We start from the raw sequence: 20,539 nt of genomic DNA on the forward strand, positions 1-20,539 counted from the left end.
CATCTTCCCAGGTATATCCTGGACAAGCAGAGTGGGGTAGGGAAGAGAGGCAAGCAGCCCTGTGGAGGGAAGTCATTAATACTGCACATTCTTATATCAGCAAGGGATGGGGATGGTTTCTGAAGACTGCGTGGTGTCGGGGAGAGCACACAGCTGGGAATGAGAGGCCTGATCGATGGTTGGTGAGCGAGGTGGCTGTAGACCTGCAAGTCTGAGTCTTCCTGCCAGGTAGGGGGCCAGGAATCGGTGGTTGTTAGGAACTGATTATTTGTATGTGCAGGCTAAGTGGCTTCAGTCATGTCTGACTCTTCGTGACCCTGTGGGCTGTAGCCCAGCAGGCTCCTCTGTCCATGGGATTCTCCAGGAAAGAATACTGGAGTGGGTTGCTGTGCCCTCCTCCAGGGGATCTGCCTGACCCAGGGATTGAACCTGTGTCTCTTACATCTCCTGCACTGACAGATGGGTTCTTTACCACTAGCGCCACCTGGGAAGGCCCCAGATTTTTTGTAACTCCTTCACATTAATATGCTGGTGCCCTAACCCTCGGTGTGTTTGGAGATGGGGCCTTTGGGAGGTGACTAGGTCCTGAGGCAGGGCCCTGTTCTGACAGGGTTAGTGCCCAGAAAGCCCACACAAGGATATAACGAGAAGGAGGCCATCTACAAGCCAGAAGGTGAGTGTGTGCACCAGAAGCCGACTGTGCTGCCTCCTTGATCTCAGAACTCCAGCTTCCAGAGCTGTCAGAAAACGCATTTCTGCTGCTTCAGCCACCCAGCCAATGGCGTTTTTTTACGGCAGCCAGGGCGGGCTAAAGCAGCGCCTTAGCCTTTGTGGTCTTTGTGTAACCTGCTTTATTCTCTCTGCAGGACACTTTGAGCCTTGCCTGCGCTCCTGTTTGAGTATCAGTGTATTTGTTGTGTCTTCTGTGTGCTCTCCCACTGCCCTGCAAGACCACACAGCCTCGATACAGACCCTTTGGCAGGTCATTTGGGGAGTTTCCACTGTGTTTGCTTATATAAAACCTGTGGCCATGAACTATGCGCATGTCTTCTCTGCACACGCAGGAGTGTTTCTTTGGAGGGTCCCCCCATGAGTGGCTGACTGGGAATCGCTTATGCACATGCTTTATTAGCAGCTGCCAAAAAGCTCTGCAAAGTTGGCTACATCAGCTTACATGCCCAAGTTGGGAGGATTTGAGGATGTCTTTGAACGTGGATGCTCTGTGAATTTATTATCTCCTCCCTTCCCCATAACTGTCTTGCAGTCTCCTGGAAGGAAGTGAAGTACTCTGGGACCTTGGGAGGATGTAGCTGTACATTAAGAATGATGCTGCTTGCCAGAACCCAGAGAAGAATACAGCTTAGGAAGGACAGTCATGACTAATGAGAAAGGCTTTGTTTCCAGGTCTGCCACTAACTCCCAGTTACTTTGGGCAGGTCTTTACCTCTCAATGCCCAGGAAAGTCAGGGAGTTTTAATCAAGTACCAGAGCTGTAGGAGGTGGAAAGTGTCACTTACAGGATTCACTGAACCCTCCTGTTGCACCAGCAACTGCAGAGTACTGAGGGACACACCTATGAAGCCACCTCTATCCTTCCTCTGGAATTCACAGATCAGTTAAATGAATTCTAGAGTTTGTTGCTCGAAGAAATCATCAGAGATATAGGCTCTTTTATCATCAGTCTTTTCATTTCCATGCTTGTCACTTAATGGTTGCAAAGTGGCTGACACAGCTCCAGGCATCACATCATACTTAAGGCCACAAAAAGGGAGCAGAAGCAATTCCAAATGGTCATGCCTCTTTCTTTAGGAATGCAAAAACGTCTTCAGATATTCCCCAGCAGTCTTCCCTTAAAATCCTATTGGCCAGCACCATTTCTCACCACCACTTTTAGCTGTAAGGGAGACTGTTAAAGGGTAGAGCTTTGAAAGGGGGCTGGGAATAATAATTGGTGTAGCCTAACTACCTGCAAGTCATCCACTTAGGATTCTCGATGCTTTCTGTAGTTTTGCCAGGGAAAGAGATGGTCTTGAAATAAGTTGAAGGTTCTGGTCATTCCCTGTCATATGCTTCCTCTAGGTCCTGACCTGAATAATTATCCTTGTTCAAAGACATTCAGAATTGTTTCAAATCTCAGCAAGATAGTGTAGAGTAGAAGTTAATAAGCTGATCCTAAAATTCCAAAGGAAATACAAAGTCCTAATAATAGACAAACAATTTTGAAAATGAACAAAGTTGAAGGACTCACCCTTCCTAATTTCAAAATTCACTAGAAGTCTACAGTAATTAAGACTATGTGGTATTACCACATACAGATCAATAGAGCAGAACTGAGAGTACAGAAATAAGCTCATCCATTTATGGTTAATTGTTGCAAAGAATGCCACGACAATTAAATGGGATAAAAACATCTTCTAAAAAGAAATGGTGATGAGACAACTTCTTGTCTTATACAAAAGAATGAATTTGGACCCCTACCTCACACCAGACATAAAAATTACCTAAAAATGGATCATCAGTTCAGTTCAGTTGCTCAGTCATGTACAACTCTTTGCAACCCCATGGACTGCAGCACGCTAGGCCTCCCTGTCCATCACCAACTCCCAGAGCTTACTCAAACTCATGTTGATCGAGTTGGTGATGCCATCCAACCATCTCATCCTCTGTCGCCCCCTTCTCCTCCTGCCTTCAATCTTTTCCAGCATCAGGTCTTTTCTAATGAATCAGTTCTTCACATCAGGTGGCCAAAGTATTGGAGTTTCAGCTTCAGCATCAGTCTTTTCAATGAATATTCAGGACTGATTTCCTTTAGGATTGACTGGTTTGACTGGTCAAAGTTCAAACCAGTCAAACTAGTCAAAATGGGTCATAGACAAAATAAATCATCAGTCAAAATGCAAGAGCTAAAACTATAAAGCTTTTAGAAGAAAACACAGGTGTAAATCTTTGTGATCCTGGTTTCTTAAGATAACACCAAAAGGACAATGAGAAAATTAAAGCAATGGAGTCATTAAAATTAATGAATTTAATTCATTAAATTAGACTTCATTAAAATTAAAAACTTGTGTGCAAAGGACAGTGTCAAGAAGGTTAAAAAGACAACCCATAGAAAGGAAGAAAACACACATCATATATCTGATAAGGGACTCATATCCAGAACCATAAAGAACTCTGACAACTCAACAATAAGGGGATTTAAAATGGGCAAGGGATTTAAATCATTCTTCGAGAAGATATGAAAATGCAAATAAACATGTCAAAATTAGGGAAATGAGATCCACTTCGCACCCACTATAATGGTAAAATGGACTGAATGTTTGTGTTCCCCCTAAAATTCCTATGTTGAAGTGCTATCCCGTGTGATGGCATTTGGAGGTGAGGTCTTTGGGAGGAAATTAGGATGGAGTCCTCAAGAATGTGATTTAGTGTCCCTTCTTACCATCTCTCTCTTCCACATGAGGACAGAGCAAGGCGATGACCATCTGCACACCAGGAAGAGAGCCCTCACCAGAACTGAATCTGCTAGACTTTGATCCTGGACTTTGCAGCCATCAGAATTATGAGAAATAAATAATTCTTAAGCCATCCATCCAGTATCTTGTATTTTTGTGATAGAAGTCAAAACTGACCAAGACAGTTGGAGTATAATCACAAATACTGTTGAGGAGGTAGAGAAACTGGAAGCCTCCTACATTGCTAGTGCGAATGCAAAATATCACATCCACTTTGTGCAACAGTTTGGTAATTCTTCAGCTAGCTAAATATACAGTTACCATATGACCCCGGCAATCTACTCTTGAGTACATATTCAAAAGTGTTCAAACAAATATTTGTACATGGATGTTTATAGCAGTATTTTTCATACTAGCCAAAAGTGGGAAAACCTCAATTAGAGAACGGTTAAACAAATGTGGCATATTCAAAGGAGCGATACGCAGCTATAGATAGGAATGAAGTAATTGTCCAACATAGATGGACCTTGAAAAAATTATGCCAACTGAGAAAAGGCAGGCACAAAAGGCCACTTATTTTGTGATTCCATTTATACACAATGCCCAGAATAGGCAAATCTATAGTGCCAGAAAGCAGATTAGTGGTTGTCAGGGGATGGGGGACAGGGAGGATAAATCAGGACTGACTCCTAATAGGTACCAAGTTTCTCTGACACTGGTGGCAATTTTCTAGAATTAAATAATGGTGGTAGTTGCACAGTTCTGTGAATATGCTAAGAACCAATGAATGGAACATTTTAAAGAGATGAATTTCATGGTACAAGGATTGTACCCCCTTCATCATCAGCATCATAATGATAGAAGGATAACCTAGGGCAGATGTTCCCAGAATCCTGCATTTGGTGAAATTTCAATATTCAAAGTAATTTGGGGACATGGTTTTCTAATTTAAAAAAAAAATTTTTTTTTTGTTAAATAAGATGTTAAAAAGAAACCTCTATTATACGCTACCATCATCATTTTTTAAAAAGGTATTCTGATTTCCCACATCAGAAAGTGGGAAGGACATATTCTTGGAACAAAGCTCAGTTCTTAAAATTGACTATTTACTTTTTTGAACACTATACTATATTCACTCATTACTCAAAAATGCTAACATCAGGCATTGTGCTTGACTTTGGGCAGGGCTGGTCACCAGCTGTAACCCACTGGTACATCATTGGCTCTGACAGGCAGGACCTGGGTGTAACACCAGCTGTGATGTATTTTGAAAATCATTCCTCCTGTTAGACCTACAGAAGTGAACAACACACAGTCCTTTCCTCAGGGAAAATCTGGGCTTTTAGGGAGACAGATATTAAATAGGCACACATACTCGGAATCTGTGATTAAATACTTTGACAAGTGCTCTGAAAGACAAGTACTGGACTCACAGAGGAGGTACTTCTAATATTAACAGGGCAGGGCTCTCAGAGGCTTCCTTTTTCTCGTCCCACCTTGGACTGGTGAAAACTTCACAGATCTGCACAGATCCAGAACTGGGAAACACCAGGGTAGGTGAAAGGGCTCCATGAGAAATATGACAAGTGACAAGTGTCAGAGGAGACTGTAGGGATACGATGGAAGCTGTTTGCACCAAAGTGCAGAGGTGTGTCTTTGTCCTGAGCAGCCTGCCTGGGCAATCGTTCAAAGCGAGAAGCCAATCTGGTGGGAACAGTTGGACAAGAAGGTGCGAGCTGTGAGCTTGTCACATATCTGTCACCCTCTCAGGGAAGCCAAGAAACCTTGCCTAGCAGCCATGACTTCTCTCCAATCAGAGCATCTTCTGGACAGGCAACGCGTGCCTCCAGCTGACAACGGGAAGAAGAAGAAAAAGGACATGGACAGATTTCCTCCAGGGTGTCAGGCACCCTCCCAGCATTTTATATTTGCTCTCAGCCTCTCTTTTAACCACAGTTACCTAAGCTCCCCTCCAATGGCTGGGAGTGTTTGTGTGTGAGCAGGGGAAGGTTGACTTCTCCAGAAAGGAGGTTTGGCTTCTCTGAACTGGAACCTTGGCCTAGAGTTGCTTCCTGAGCCAAAAGGAGAGCTAAGAGCTGGAAGGGTGAACCAGGGCCACGTCTGCAAGGCAAGCTGAGGTCTCGATCTGGGATAAGCAGACCGACACCACTTTCTTTCAGTTGGGAGTGTCAGAGACCGAATCAAGAGATGAAGTTGGTGGCCCTTGTCTTCATTTTACAAAAGTTTAAGTAAATCAACCCTTTATCCGGTTATCCTTGTAGACCTGATAGAATTCAGCAAAATAATTGATCGACACTGTAAAAAGCATCAAAAGCAAATAACTTGTTTGTCCAAATCAAAAAGAGAATTCTTTAGGCCAGGGGTTCAGTGACCATGGCTCTTGGATGAAATCCAACCCACAGTCTGTTTTGTGAATAGCGTTGTTGGCATCCAGCCATGCCCACTTATATCTGTATTGTCTGTGGCAGAGTTGAATGGTTGTGACATAGACCATATGGCTTACAGAGCCAAAATATTTCTTATCTGGCTTTTCATGGTATAAAGTTTGCCAAGTCCTGTTTTAGGTCTTCAGTGCACAGAATTTTATATACCCAAACATGTTGTATTCATTCATTCATGCAATACAGGCTAATTGAAAACTTACTGTTGATATTGAGCAGGATCCCGTGGGTTTCCAGGACACAAAGCCTTCCTGTGTCTATTTCTTGATCACAGGAAATATCCTTCATTCAGCCTTAGGAGTCTGCCTTCAGCAGAACTGACTCAGCCTATGTGGGGCTTCTGACCCCAGGGATGGGGCCCTGGCAGGCACCTGGCTGCTGAGCAGACTCCAGGTCTCCCTGAACTCCCCTCTCCTAAAGTATCGGCTGTTTGGGCCATAAAGAAGGCTGAGCACTGAAGAATCGATCCTTTCAAACTGTGGTGCTGGAGAAGACTCTTCAGAGTCCCTTGGACAGCAAGGAGATCCAACCAGTCAATCCTAAAGGAAACCAACCCTGAATATTCATTGGAAGGACTGATGCTGAAGCTGAAGCTCCACTACTTTGGCTCATTGGAGACTCATTGGAAAAGACCCTGATGCTAGCAAAGATTGAAGGCAAAAGGGAAGGGGGTGGCAGGGAATGAGATGGCTAGATAGCCTTATCAACTCAATGGACATTAATTTGAGCAAACTCAGGGAGAGAGTGAAGGACAGAGGAGCCTGGCATGCTGTAGTCCATGGGGTTGCAGACAGATATGACATAGGGACTGAATAACAGCAAAAACCATCTTTTCCCATCCTGGTGTTTCTTTCACCTTCTGGATCAGCTCAACAAGTTTTCCTTATTTCTCCCCACCCCCATTTTCCAGACTTCCCTGAAGATAAGCATCGCCCACGGTTCCTGTAATAGGTATCAGACTGCTGAATGTTTAGCTGGACCTCGGCCGATTTTTATCCTCAAGGAGCTTGGGCAACCCTGGGCCCCAGGACTTAGGAATGTGGGTGCCTTAAAGCAGACGTGGCACATTTGCATGCCGTGTTCACAACAATAGATGTGGCGCAAAAAACACCATGTCGATCAGTCAATCAGTCAGACATGGACGCTCAAGCTTACAGGTGATCGGAGAGTCCCGGACATCTGGACCCAGGGCCTGAGGAGTCCGTGCACTTTCTCGAGTTTTCCTTCCATCTTTTTCTTCCTCCTTCTCCTCTGGCTCCTCTTCATTCTCCTTTTCTTTCTTCCTCTTCCCCGCCAACTCCTATCCTTGTCCCTTTAACCTCCCTCGCCTCCTTCCCTTCTCTCTTTCTATTTTTCCCTTCAAAATTGACGTTCAAATAAATCAAATGACTTGCCCAAGGTCAACAGTGGAAGTGAAAAAAAAAAAAAAACGGAAGTGAGTGTACTTACATCCCACTCTAGAATCTTTCACACATTTTGGAGGGTTGCATTTGAGGAACATTAAGCAAAATCATTTAAAAAGCAGAAACTCCTTTTGCAAAAATAAATAAATAAAATCTGCCCAGCTAATATTAATAATTTAAAGTTGTACTTCAATACATAGGTTTGACTCTGAAGGAAGATCACCTGGCGAGGGTTCCACCTGCTGTTCAAAGGTCTCCCTCTTGTAGCCGGGAGTCGGGGGGGTCCCATGTCGCTGGAAACCCCATTCTGGCTGGGTGTTACAATGGCAGCCGTGCTGCCTGGAGAAGGTATTAGCCATGTAGGATGTTTGCTAAAGGTTATTTGTGTCACAGCAGCAGTTATTATAAAACAATCACAGTTTCTGTGGGGTTCAGGGAAAAAAATAATTTGAGAAGGAAGGCTTTCAGGGAGTTCATTAATCATGTGTACGTTTTTAAGGGCCAACAGTCAAAGGAACAAAATGACAAACTTTTCTTACCACCAAATGCCCTTTCTTTCAATTAAGGCACTCCTGTTGGTCTCACTGAGACTCAGGAGCACTTGTAGAAAAACCCCACATCGCGCGGGAGAAGGCTTGACTGGTGCTGCCTCGGGGCTTTGCATTCAGAGGGGCTTCGCAGAGGAGAAGAAGGGGCGCTAGGACCAGGCAGAGGGGTGCAGCCACCGTCTGGGACCTCGGGCATCTCTCTCAGCCTCCATGGCCTCCACTCCTAGAGATAAGAAACCTTCCTCAGAGGGCTCTTGTAGGAAATAAGAGGGGTTCACTTATGTGAAGGGTTAGGCCACCAACTTCTACTCACTACGTGGTCAACACAGAGGAGAGAGCTTTTGGACACATTATAATAGCCCTCATTTGACAGATGTGTCGTGCCTGCCTACGGAGTGCCTGGGACTTTATATGCATCATTTCTTATCTTCATAACAACCCTACAGGAAGGAGGGTGGAAGCTAGGCATTTTGGAAAGTTATGATTCATATTAGAGGCTGTGATATGCCACTGACCTACACAATGGACAGTCTAGGTAATAAGCACCCACTGATCTGTCTTGCAGAATCTTGAGGTTGAGAAGGGATCTTAAACATCTCTGGTTATGCTTGTGCTCAGTCTCACCCAACTCTTTGCGACCCCATGGACTGTAGCCCCCCAGGCTCCTCTGTCCATGGAATTTTTCAGACATGAATACTGGAGCCGGTTGCCATTTCATCCTCCAGGGGATCTTCTCAACCAGGGATCAAACCCCCATCTCTTGCATTGGCAGGCAGGTTTTTTACCACCTGCCACCTGACTCTAACCACCATAAAATGTGTTAAACCTCTCTGCAACTCCAGGACAGCAGAGACACCACATCAATTTGAATGCACATCATGGAGAAATTGCTCAAGCAGACAGTTTCCCTGCTGAACGTTTTCGACCATTAGAAAGTTCTAAATAATGAGCCAAGTTCTCATCTTCACCTTCCATCCTTGATCATTGGGTTTATGCAGAAAAAAAGTCTAAGTCATGCTTGGGCTGAGTTTATGTAGCTAGCTGCTAGATAATAGATCTATTTAACAGAAGGACAAGCTTGTGCCTTTCCTCTCAGTTTTTATATTTTGAATGCATATCAAGCAAAGTGCTTTTAAAGCCTGGGGTCATTTTAATAGCTAATAGTTATCCTTTGGTTAAGAAGTAGGGGTAGTATTGCACTTAACAGAGTGGGCTCTGGATTTCTACAACCTAAGTTCAAATCTCAGCTCAGCTGCTTACTGGCTGTGTGACCATGGGGCAAGTCACTCAACCTCTCTTAGATCAGCTTCTTCACCCACAAAAGGGAAATTAATACCCACCTGAAAGCGTTGTTATAAGAACTGAATGAACTCATATACGAATAATTCTTAGAATGTGTCTGCAATATGGGCTTCCCGGTGGCTCAGACAGTAAAGAATCTGCCTGCAGTGCAGGAGACCCGGGTTCCATCCCTGGGTTGGGAAGATCCCCTGGAAAAAGGAATGACTACCCGCTCTAGTCTACTTGCCTGGAGAATCCTATGGACAGAGGAGCCCGGCAGCCTACAGTCCATGGGGTCTGTAATACACTATGTATGACATACTATAGTAATCTCTCTCTGTGACTGAAAATCAGGTATTATAGGAAAGAGGAAGTAAGAAAGAAGGATGTGAGGTTGAAGCCGTGTCCATTGACAATAAGACTCAGGGGGATGTGGCCCTGTAACCACCTGTTCTGGATGTGAGGCAGGAGATAGGTGGACTAACCGCCCCCCCACCACCGCCCCATCCCCAACAGGGTAAGCAGATGGAATCCATTCCCTGTGGACAGAAACTCCAAAATATGAATAGCAGGACAATCGAGAGAGGAGGCTGGGCCCTGCCCAGATGAGAGATTAAAGACCAAGTATTCCTCATTCTCAAGGTCAGGGAGACTTTCCTAACTATACATCTGCAGTAAGGCTTCTCAGAGGTCAAAAGGGAGGGGCCTCACATCATAGTGATGCAAACCTCCCATAAGCCTCTTCACTAGAATCCAGCTTGGCTAAGAGATACGCTCTTGGCTAAGAGGGAGGACCCTAAGATAAACCAAACATGGTCTCAGAACCAGGCCAAGCCAGATTATTGGCCAATGGAAACAGGAAAGAAATGCCCCATAAAAAGGATTCAAGCTACCACGAGGGCGCCACTGTCTCTCTGAGCCCACCCGTGTGTTTATGCACACGTACTGTACTCTTTCCCCTAATAAACACTTCCCTTGTTTCACTACTTTCCTTTTTAAAAAATGTTTACTTATTTTCTATTTTCGGTGGCACTGGGTCTTGCTGCTGCACACGAGCTTTCTCTGGTTGCGGTGTGCAGGCTTCTCATTGCAGCGCTTCTCTCATTGCAGAGCACGGGCTCTGGGGTGCGTGGGCTCAGTAGTTGTGGTTCCTGGGCTCGAGAGCACAGGCTCAGGAGTTTTGGAGCATGGGCTTAGTTGCTCCGAGGCATGTGGGATCTTCCTGGACAAGGGCTCGAACCCATGTCCCCAGCACTGGCAGGTGAGCCACCAGGGAAGTCCCTTGTTTCACTGCCTTCTGTCTCTATGTGGAAATTCGTTTCTACACTTTTGAAGGCCAGGGCCATGTTCCTGGCTACTGTCCCTGGTGGCCTGGGGGCCAGGATTCAGCGCTCTCACTTCTGTGGCCCGACCTCTCTGGCCAGGAACGAAAATCTTGCCTCAAGCTGCTGCAGGCTGAGGCCAGTCGAGATCAGATAAGTGCATGAATGAATGAATAAAAGAGATCCACAGAGGCCAGAAGAATACCAAGTTCCTGCCTCTTCAGGGCTGTCCTTCTCCTGCCATGCTCCCCCTTGACAGCATGCCCCATGCCGTATACACACAGATGCACCTGTGACCAGCACTCAGCGTTTGTTAAGTCACTGATCTTTTGCTTGTCTGTTTCCCATGGCTTCAGTGGGCAGTGACCCTCCCACCTCTATACCCAGCACCTAGCATGAGTCTTGACAAGTAATAGGTGCTCAGTACCTTGTTGAACGAGTGAATGAACGCACCATCTACAATCCATCAAGCTGACTTTGAAGTTTTTTTTTACCTGCTCCCAAATCAAATGAAAACCACAGCTTTAAGACAATATGGCTTTCCCCTCAGAGTGCTAAGGACAGAGCTCTACTCAGATGAATAATGTTCCCATCAAACTTTACCTGCTGAATGGAAATGAGTCCAGATGCTAATTTGGGGTGACCTCTGTGCTTCCACCTGTAGAAAAATGAGCGTGTCCTGCTCAGAAATCAGTCAGTGGCTCAGTTGGAATCATGCAGAACTTCACAGCATGCTTTTCTGCCTGATGACTTTCTTTTAAAATTGTGTTTTCATCTTATTATTCCAGCTTATTCTCCTTTCACCCCAGTCTTCTAATTTCTGTTTATTTTTGTCTCATGGTGTTGTGTGTAAGGACTTCCTCAAATTCTTTTCAGAATGAGGTCAGCTTTAAACAAACACACAACAACAAAAAATACGTGTCCTTCTGAATTTAGTGATAAGCATTCACCTGTGTCATCTCTTCATTGCTTCCACTTATCCGCGCCCCCCCCCCCAGCCCCAGTCCCCATGGAAACATTAGTTAACCTACTCTTGCCTTTCCAGGTAAGTTCTTTTTACCAGTGGTCTGATCTGATTGCCATCATAGATTTCCAGGTCTCTTCACACCAGCCATGAATGGGCTTATGACAACACCAGAAAATATCAACAGGAGGCCTGTGTTTAGGACTTCTAAAGCTTCTAGAAAGACCTTGAAAGAACTGTTCAGCTGTGAATGCAAACTAAAGGACTCAGAGTCTTCTCTTCATCCTGAATTTCAAAATATTTGGAATTTTCTATAGAATTGCAAACTGCAATCATTTTTCCTTTAAATGCCCTTGAAAACAAAGCAACAGATATTATTTCTAAAAATTGAATATTTAAGATTTATTTTTATTGTTTCTCCTGCAACTACAGTCTTAAAGCCTCTATCATGGAAGAAAGAAGTCTTAGGTCCCACATCAAATCATGTCACTGTCAAATATAAAATGAATCAAGAACAAACCCCTTCCCTGTCAGGAGAGCTTCTTCACACTAGAATCTCTTTTCCCCTTTATTATGGCCCTTAGTTCTTTTAACCTCCTTATTACTCCCACCACCCAGGGTATTGGACTTCTGGTGTGGATTGTCATTTACTGAGCTGGCTGAGGGTGGGGTAGGCTCTCCGAACTCCCAGGTATATCGGTGGGTGGTGCCCACTCCTTGGTCTGGATCTGGATTGATGAGTTAAAAGACCATCAGATCGGGACTTTACTGGTGGTCCTGTGGGTAAGACTCAGCTCTCAGCACGGGGGACTCGAGTTCTATACCTGGCTGGGGATAGATCTTGAATGCAGCAACTAAAGATCCTACATGGAGCAATGAAGATCCCACACAGCCAAATAAATCTATATATAAAAAAGACTGTCAGAACTTCATAGGCCCCAAACAACCCTCTCCAATATTGTCCTTTATGATGGTGAAAGTTCTTCTGTCTCCTTTTGTTCTAATAAACTCTGTGCCTGCCAAACAACAGGAAACGTGGAGAGACAGGGAGAACAAAAAATAATTAATATTTCATCTCCTTATCTCCTGAATTTTGTATATATTATTATGAGATTTTTAATTAAAAGCTCATCTCAGATTCAGTTTCTCTATTAAACGGAGTAAAGGGAGACGGGTAGGGTGAACAACATGACTTAAGTTTAGAAAGGTACGGGTTTCATTGACTGTTCCCTGTTCCTCTGAAAGACGGTAACGGCACACATCAGATAACTGGGAAGGATCTCCAGCTTTCTGTATTTCCATTTCTGAGGAGAGATCAGTCTGGTCATGCACTGAGTTGGACTATTAATTAAGTCCTTTGAAAGCAAAGAAGAAAATCCAAATCATTGCTGCTCTTGTGGCCCCACTCGAGTGATAGTAGGATGTCCCCCTGCCCCTCTGCCCTTCTCTGTGTGTGAGGGTCTCTGCGGGGTCTTCCCACCGGGGCTCTCTCCCATTCCATGCTAGGGTGGAACCTCTCACTCGGATGAGTTTTCACTGGAGGTGCTCAACTGGTCACCGCAGCTCTGGAACAAACAACCTTTCTCAGACCAGTGCATTTCAGCGAGAAAGTAGAGCCTCCTTGTCTTCTGTGCCTCAATCTCAACACAGGCAGTTCTGTGATGTTGAATGGAACCTACCTGCAGACTTGAGTGGTAAGGAAATGATAATTCAGAGGTACTTATGCTGGGTAAAACCACCTTCAGCTCTGAAGGAAGAGCCTCTCCCCAGGGCTGGTCCTATGTGGATGCCTCGTGACTGCTCCAGGCTCCTCTCACTAAGCAGAAGTCAGTTTTGCCTTCTGTACCAGCAGGGTGAGGCGTTGAGTACATCTCTGATCTTCCACAGGACAAAGTGTCCTCTCTCTCCTGATCTGGGTCTGTCAGCAGACGCTTTTCATCTGTTTTCAGATTTGCTCTTTCCAGGGAACACTCCCTCCCTCCTGGAATCCCTACCTCCTTCTCCTAAGAGTTGGCCTTGCGCTGTGTCTTCCAGCAGGACAATCCCGTGCAGATACAGAGGTCCAGATGCAATGCAAGGCATTTTGCTGGCCATCTTCATTCTGGAGACGATCAACCTCTATGACTATGGGCGGAGTATTAGCAATCTAATGTGGGCTCATTGTAGGTTCTCTTTTAGCTGGAGATGGTGGTCAGGCCCATGTGTCACTTCTGCATCTTTAGGGGCTCATTTCCTGATGTTCTGTGAGAAAATGGCCACCCAGACACCCCTCTACACATCTAAGAGTAAAGGAAAATTTTCCATCCTAAATCCATATATAGAGAAGAAATCTTTCTCTAGGAAACAAAAGTGGCAGATAGTCAGCTCTGCCCATGATATGAGCAGGTTTTCGTGGAGTTAGCTGCTAGGTGACAAACCTAAGCAGTGTATTAAAAAGTAGAGACATCACGTTCAAAGCTATGGCTTTTCCAGTACTCATATATGAATGTGAGAGTTGGACCATGAAGAAGGCTGAGCACCAAAGAATTTTGAACTGCGGTCCTGGAGAAAACTCTTGTGAGTCCCTTGGACAGCAAGGAGATTAAACCAGACAGTCCTAAAGGAAATCAACTCTGAATATTCATTGGAAGGACTGATGCTGAAGCTGAAGCTCCAATATTTTGGCCACTTGATGCAAAGAGCTGGCTCATTGGAAAAGACCCTGATGCTGGGAAAGATTGAGGGCAAGAGGAGAAGGGGGTGACAGAGGATGAGATGCTTAGATAGCATAACTGACTCAATGGACATGAGTTTGAGCAAACTTTGACAGATAGTGAGGGACAGAGCAGTCTGGCGTGCTGCAGTTCACGGGGTCACAAAGAGTCAGACATGAAAGCAACTGAACAACAACAAAGCTGCCAGGATCCAGAGTATCTTAAAATCCTCCATTTGAGAAGCAGATCTGTCCTGTATGCGTGCATAGTCATAGGAGACAAGGAAGTAAGGGGTGAGTTTAAAGGACAACACTCCTGTTTTCCCACCTGAAAGGTGGTATTCCTACAGCAAAAGTATGGTTAGCCCCAAAGGTGGACTCAATTGTCTACCTAATAGAACACAGACTTTCTCATAGCTTCAAAATGAGAGATTTCAAAGACCTAAGGGTAATGATTTAGTTGAAATTCAATATATAGATGTCTCTCATCTCTACCTCCCTACCATTACACCATCATCTCTGCAAAATGAAGCCTCCACCCAGGGACTGGCCTCAGAGTCAGAGCTCAACTCGGAGAAGTAGGATGAGGCAGGTGGAGGCTGGGTTGCCCCTCTGTTAGTCTGCTCAGGCTGTTCCAACAGAATACCATAGACGGGGCAGCTTAAGCAACCAACTTTTGTTTGTCACAGTTCTGGAGACTGGAGGTCTGAGATCAGGGTACCAGCGTGGGGGCTCCATCCCCTTGACTTCATGTAAACTCCGTTACCTCCCAGAGACCCCACCTCCAAATACCATTGCCCTTGGGATAAGGGATTCAACCTATGGACTTGGGGGGATGTAAACATTCAGTCCATAGGGTCTCTGACTAGATATTGCTAGAAATTACTTTCTCCCTCCTCTCTCTCTCCTCCTCCTTCCGCCATCTCTCTCTCTCTCTCTCTTTCTGTATATAACTGCGTGTGCAAATGAGAGCAAACGGAATGCAAATTTCATCAAGCATCCAGATGTCTTCAGAAATCTGTCATCACATACTTGATTGAAAGCCATTTTCACCCAACACCTGGTTTTTGTTGCTGTGTCAACTCAGGGTAAGACTAGCCACGTTTTCAGAACGGGAAGGGAATGTTTTTATTCTAAGCCTTTGAGACAAGTCAGGACTACTTGCTGCGTGGAGTGTATCAGACCCCTTTGTGTCCTGCTTCGCATCCTCTCCACCTCATCTCCGGTCCCAGCCCGCATGGGCAAATGCTGCTGTGCAGGATTAAATGTCCCCATGCTGGTGCTTCTCCTCTTGAGTTCAGGCCATGCATCTTTCGTGGCCACTCTGATGCCCTGATGCTGGCTTGATTCTACTCAGCAAGGACCCTTTCCCCATACGACCGGGCAGTGCAGGAGAGTCAGCACCCACAGGTGGACTTTCCAGATGCTCAGCGGTGAACAACCAGCCTGCCAGGGCAGGAGAGGCAGGAGGTGCCGGTTCAATCCCTGGGTTGGGGAGATCCCCTAGAGAAGGAAACGGCCGCCCGCTCCAGTATTCTTGCCTGGGAAATCCCAGGGACAGAGGAGCCTGGTGGGTTATACAGTCCTTGGGGTCACTAAGAATCAGACACAGCTTAGCAGCTGAGCATGCACAGCACACACACACGGGCATCTCTCAACAGGGGTCATCTACTTCTCCTGGTTGGTTTTTGGGTGAAAAGCCCTGAGAAACATTCTGGACACTCTTCAGAAGTGCCCCAGAAGGATGGAACCATGAGTGCTCATAGCATTGTGTGAACAAATGCTGAGGAAATTGAGGCTTTTAAAAGCTTAAGTAAATATCTAACAGCTATTAATAAAAATACCAGGACTTTAACTCAGGGTCCTCCTTCTAGGACAGTCTCTTCCTTCTGTACTTTTAACAAAAAACAGAGAGAACTGATATTAATACTAACGACAGCTCTTTCTTTATTGAACAGATGCCTGGATCTAAGCTTACGGCTTTCTGTGTGTTATTAATTTAATTTTCACATGAACCCTATGAGAAGGATTCTATTAAAGCCATTTTAAGGATTAAGTATAAAGATGGGAAGAGGTTGGCAAAACTGAAATGTGGAGAATCTGGGATTCAAAGCCAGGTCTGTTTGTCTGCAGAATCCTACATTATCTACTTTTTCATCCAGGAAGTCATTGTTTTGCTTTTTTTTTTTAATTTTAAACCTGCGATAGTTTGATCACTACTAAAAATCATACTATGACACTGTTGATCTTCCTCCTACTATAAAAATTATTTCATTGTATATTTCTTATTTCATACTTATAGTAGTATTGTGTTTTCTACCTGCCAGGTACTTTGCTTAGTGTTTTTCCTGAAGTATTCTTTTCGATTCCCGTGGCAGTTCTGAAAGAGAAATGCTGTTATTAGTCAAATTAGTAGATGAGAAATCTAGACTTCAGGGTGTTTAAGCCACTTGCTCAAGGTCGTCTCTGAATCCAAACCATATCTATCAACTGTGTTATACTATACCTTTCTGAATCTTTAAGGAGAAAGAAAGCCTTTAAAAGAAAGCATATGGAAAGGACTCCCCGCCCCCCCGCCGCCTGCCACAGAAGTGAAATCTCCAGCCCCAGGAACACAGTAACCCCACTGAGTACCCACAGTACACAGCTATGATTAATCTCATTTTCATATGATGAACTGGGCTTTCTGTGTCCTGATGGTGTCATTCTTGATTCCACCAGGAGCTCTGCTTTCATCTCCCTCTTTGTATTTTCCCTGAGTCTCATTGTTTGGGTCCAAATCAGACCTGAGCAGGGAAAGTGGTAGAGGGTACCTCGTGCGTTCTGTTGTATAGAGACAGTTGTGGCTGGAGGTCACAGCTATTCCAAGAGGAGCATATTTCCTGGATGGAGCATTTGCAGGGGGTGGGGGTTGTTGTTCAAAGAGGATTTCAAAATTGCAAAAATAAGACATCTGGCCATTTCACCTTGTTGACAAGTTTTCAGGCAGGATGGATGGCTCCAGCTCTGGCCCCAACATACACATGTGCCAATACTGTAAATTCTTTTCTAGTCCATACATCTTGATTAAGTCCTCGACACTACCGATACACTTGGTGAACAAATGCCGAGCACAAAGGCTCAGCGAGGGGAGCAAGTCCAGGGAAGTGATTTGACTTGATGTAAGAGAACGAGGCCAATGCCCCAGTGAAGGGACTCCCTGATGGGCCCATCACCACTGGAAGATGAACGTCGGCCGGGGACCTCAGCAGACCCGCGAAGCAGGTAGAGATGCACAGATGCGTAGTTCAAGGAAGGTGAGGTGGGAGCTCCAACTCCAGTGGGCTCAGATTCACCCTGGCTCCCATTTCTTCAAGCATCAAATGCCCCGTGAGCACTAAACCTGTGCTTGGGTCAGTGCCAGGACTGATGGGGGCAGGGAGCAGATTGTGAGAAGCTACCATCTCTGCCACTAAGATGGGAAAGACTCAGGAACAAAAACCGACCCAGATTTTATCACAGGAGGGCAATGCAGATGGTGGGAGGGAAAGCAGGGAGGTCTCATTCAGGTGATGAGGTTTGAAGGAGAACCAGGATTGAGCAAGGAGAGAGAGGAGGAAGGAGGGACAGCAGGCGATGGCTTGGAGACCTGAGTGTCTAGGAGTGTCCAGGGTTTAGGGTTCATGAGGAAGTGGGACTGATAAAGCTGGGAGACAGGAAAGCAGGAAGCAGGTCATATCAGCTGTGAGACTTTATCAGACAGAACTGCTGTTTTTTTTCAGCTTCTTTACGGCCACATACATCTAAATGACATGCCCTCTTAACACTGTTGAAGATGGCAAGATGAACTGGTTATTGTTACTAAAATAAAATGGAGGCAAGCATGGTTTTGTTTTTCCAGATATAGTTTTGAAAACCATTGTTAGAGGCCATAGAGAAGTGCTGAGGGTTTTGAGCATGACCCATGTATACACCAGGGCTCCCTGAAGCCCCTAGCAGAGGCCACTACACACCAAAGTCCCGTCTTAGGTTAACGCTTGAGACGTCTTAAACTTTTGTAAACGTATTAGAAGCATCATTGGGAAATGAAGTTTATGCAGAGCTCATCTATTCTCAGGGGAACTGATGGGTACTAGACAAACCATAGTGATAGACAAATAGATACCAACTGATTAAGTTTTAAGGAGAATTTTGCTTCCTTATCACAAGTCCAGATTGCAAGTGGATCTGTACATCCTGGCCTTTGTTCTTTCCCCTCTCCAGGAGGAAGATGATCATGGAGAAATGGAATTATTCTCAGGAATTTGTTGGATGGATTTTCATCCAATCTGGCAGTGTTTGTAGCAGGGACTCTGTAGGCTGTGTGTGTGTGTGTGTGTGTGTGTGTGTGTGTGACACAGCACACAACAGGATGGTGAAGGCAGAATACCTACACCAAAGTTGCCTGGGGTCTAACAGCAAAGACGCACATCAGTAGGAATTGAGTACAAGAAAGAAGTGTTAAAATACAGGTAGGATCTGAGAAGGCCAGAGAAGAGCAAGACCCCCACTTTCATAGCCCACAAATAATATTTCTTTACAAAACTGGTCACATCTGATTCCTGGTACAGCTCTTGGCAGGAAGCAGTGGTTTTTCAAATGAAGTCATTAATAGAAATCTAATAGCAAGGGACTTGCAGTGAAGTAGATAATAGGCAAACTACTTATGCTGGATGACTAAGCAGGCTCTGCGGAGTTGGAGCCGATGCCACAACAAAATATCACAAACTGAGCAATTTAAACAATAGAAATTTAGTTTCTCACAGCTCTGGAGGCTAGAAGTGTAAGATTAATGTGTTGGCAAGTTGGCAACCTTTCTCCTAGGCTGACTTCTTAATGGCTTTCTTATGGTCTTTCCTCTGCATGTGTCTGAGTCTTGATCTCCACATCTAATAACACTGGTCATATTGAATCAGGGCCACTTCAGTGACCTAATTTAACCTTGAAAACCTCTTTGAAGACCTTATCTCCAAGTATGATCACACTCTAGCTCTTGGGGTTAAAACTTCATTATATTCATTTGAGTTCAGTCCATAGACTTTGCTGGTGGCTCAGTGGTAAAGAATCTGCCTGCCAATGCAGGAGACTCAGGTTGGATCCCTGAGCTGGGAAAATCCCCTGGAGAAGGACATGGCAACCCACTCCAGGATTCTTGCCTGGAGAATCCCATGGACAGAGGAGCCTGGAGGGCTACAGTTCACGGGGTCGCAAAGAGTCAGACACAACTGAGTGACTAAGCAAAGACAACCAGCAGTTCAGTCCACAAAATAGCCATATTGTGTGTCTGCTGACATTAAGATGGGGAAATGTGAAAGCAGGAATATTGCTCTAACTGGAATAGAATCAGCATGTTTGTGAAAAAAGGAACCAAAGTGTCATAAATCTAAGTGGAAAGGGGCAGCTCGAAGGTCTTGATTGACAGTCGTCTGGACAGTGGGCTTGTTCAACACTATGGTGTCCTGCATCCTGACTCCCACAGCCTGGGACCCAGGGCACTGGCTGAGGGGAAGGTTCAGAGGCACAAGGAGCCCCACATTAATCTTGGACAACCTCTTCCAGTCGACACTCTCAGTCAGTCGTTGTAGTGATAAGATGTCTGTGATTTCCATGAGGTCGATGACGTTGTCACCACCTGACAACAGAAAGGAACTCTCAAGCCACCTGAGATTGCATGGATGCCTCTGCCACCAGATTTGTCTTCACGATTGATTGAATACTTTGGCCACCTGATGCAAAGAGCCAACTCATTGGGAAAGACCCTGGTGCTGGGAAAGATTGAGGGCAGGAGGAGAAGGGAACAACAGAGGACAAGATGGTTGGATGGCATCACTGACTCGATGGACATGAGTTTGAGCAAGGTCCGGGAGTTGGTGAAGGACAGGGAAGCCTGGCGTGCTGCAAAATCAGACACAAGTTACTGACTGAACAACAAGTTCCCACCTAGACAGTGGTCTGTTAATAACCTGTTATGTGTTACTCTTCCATTTTAAAAGGCACAGTGATGCATCATAAAAATAGTGAGTGAAAAAATAATTACATGTTCCTGAAACTGCTTAGTGGTTATCCTTGAACTATCAAATCATTGCAATGAATTACTTGGTAATATAACTTTTCTTTTTTTAATTTCATGTTAATGTTCCAATTTACTAGTCACAAAAGATCCTGACATCACTGATACACCAGTAGGGTGGATATTTTAAGCAGTTTTGGCAATATAATTATGGTGATTAGCTAGATATTTGCTTCCTATCAGTTAAATGATAACACCTTGTCCTGAGAACCTTAGTTTCTTGGAGGAATCTCAAAGAGGTTTATCAGCAAGCATTATTTATGGAGAGGGTGCATGGGTCAAAGGCCCCCAGGTTGAGGGGCTCACATTTCAGGTTGACATGAGGCC

The sequence above is a fragment of the Oryx dammah genome, unplaced genomic scaffold (genome assembly GCF_014754425.2).
Source record: "Oryx dammah isolate SB20612 unplaced genomic scaffold, SCBI_Odam_1.1 HiC_scaffold_19, whole genome shotgun sequence".
In the NCBI taxonomy this organism is placed as follows: Eukaryota; Metazoa; Chordata; class Mammalia; order Artiodactyla; family Bovidae; genus Oryx; species Oryx dammah.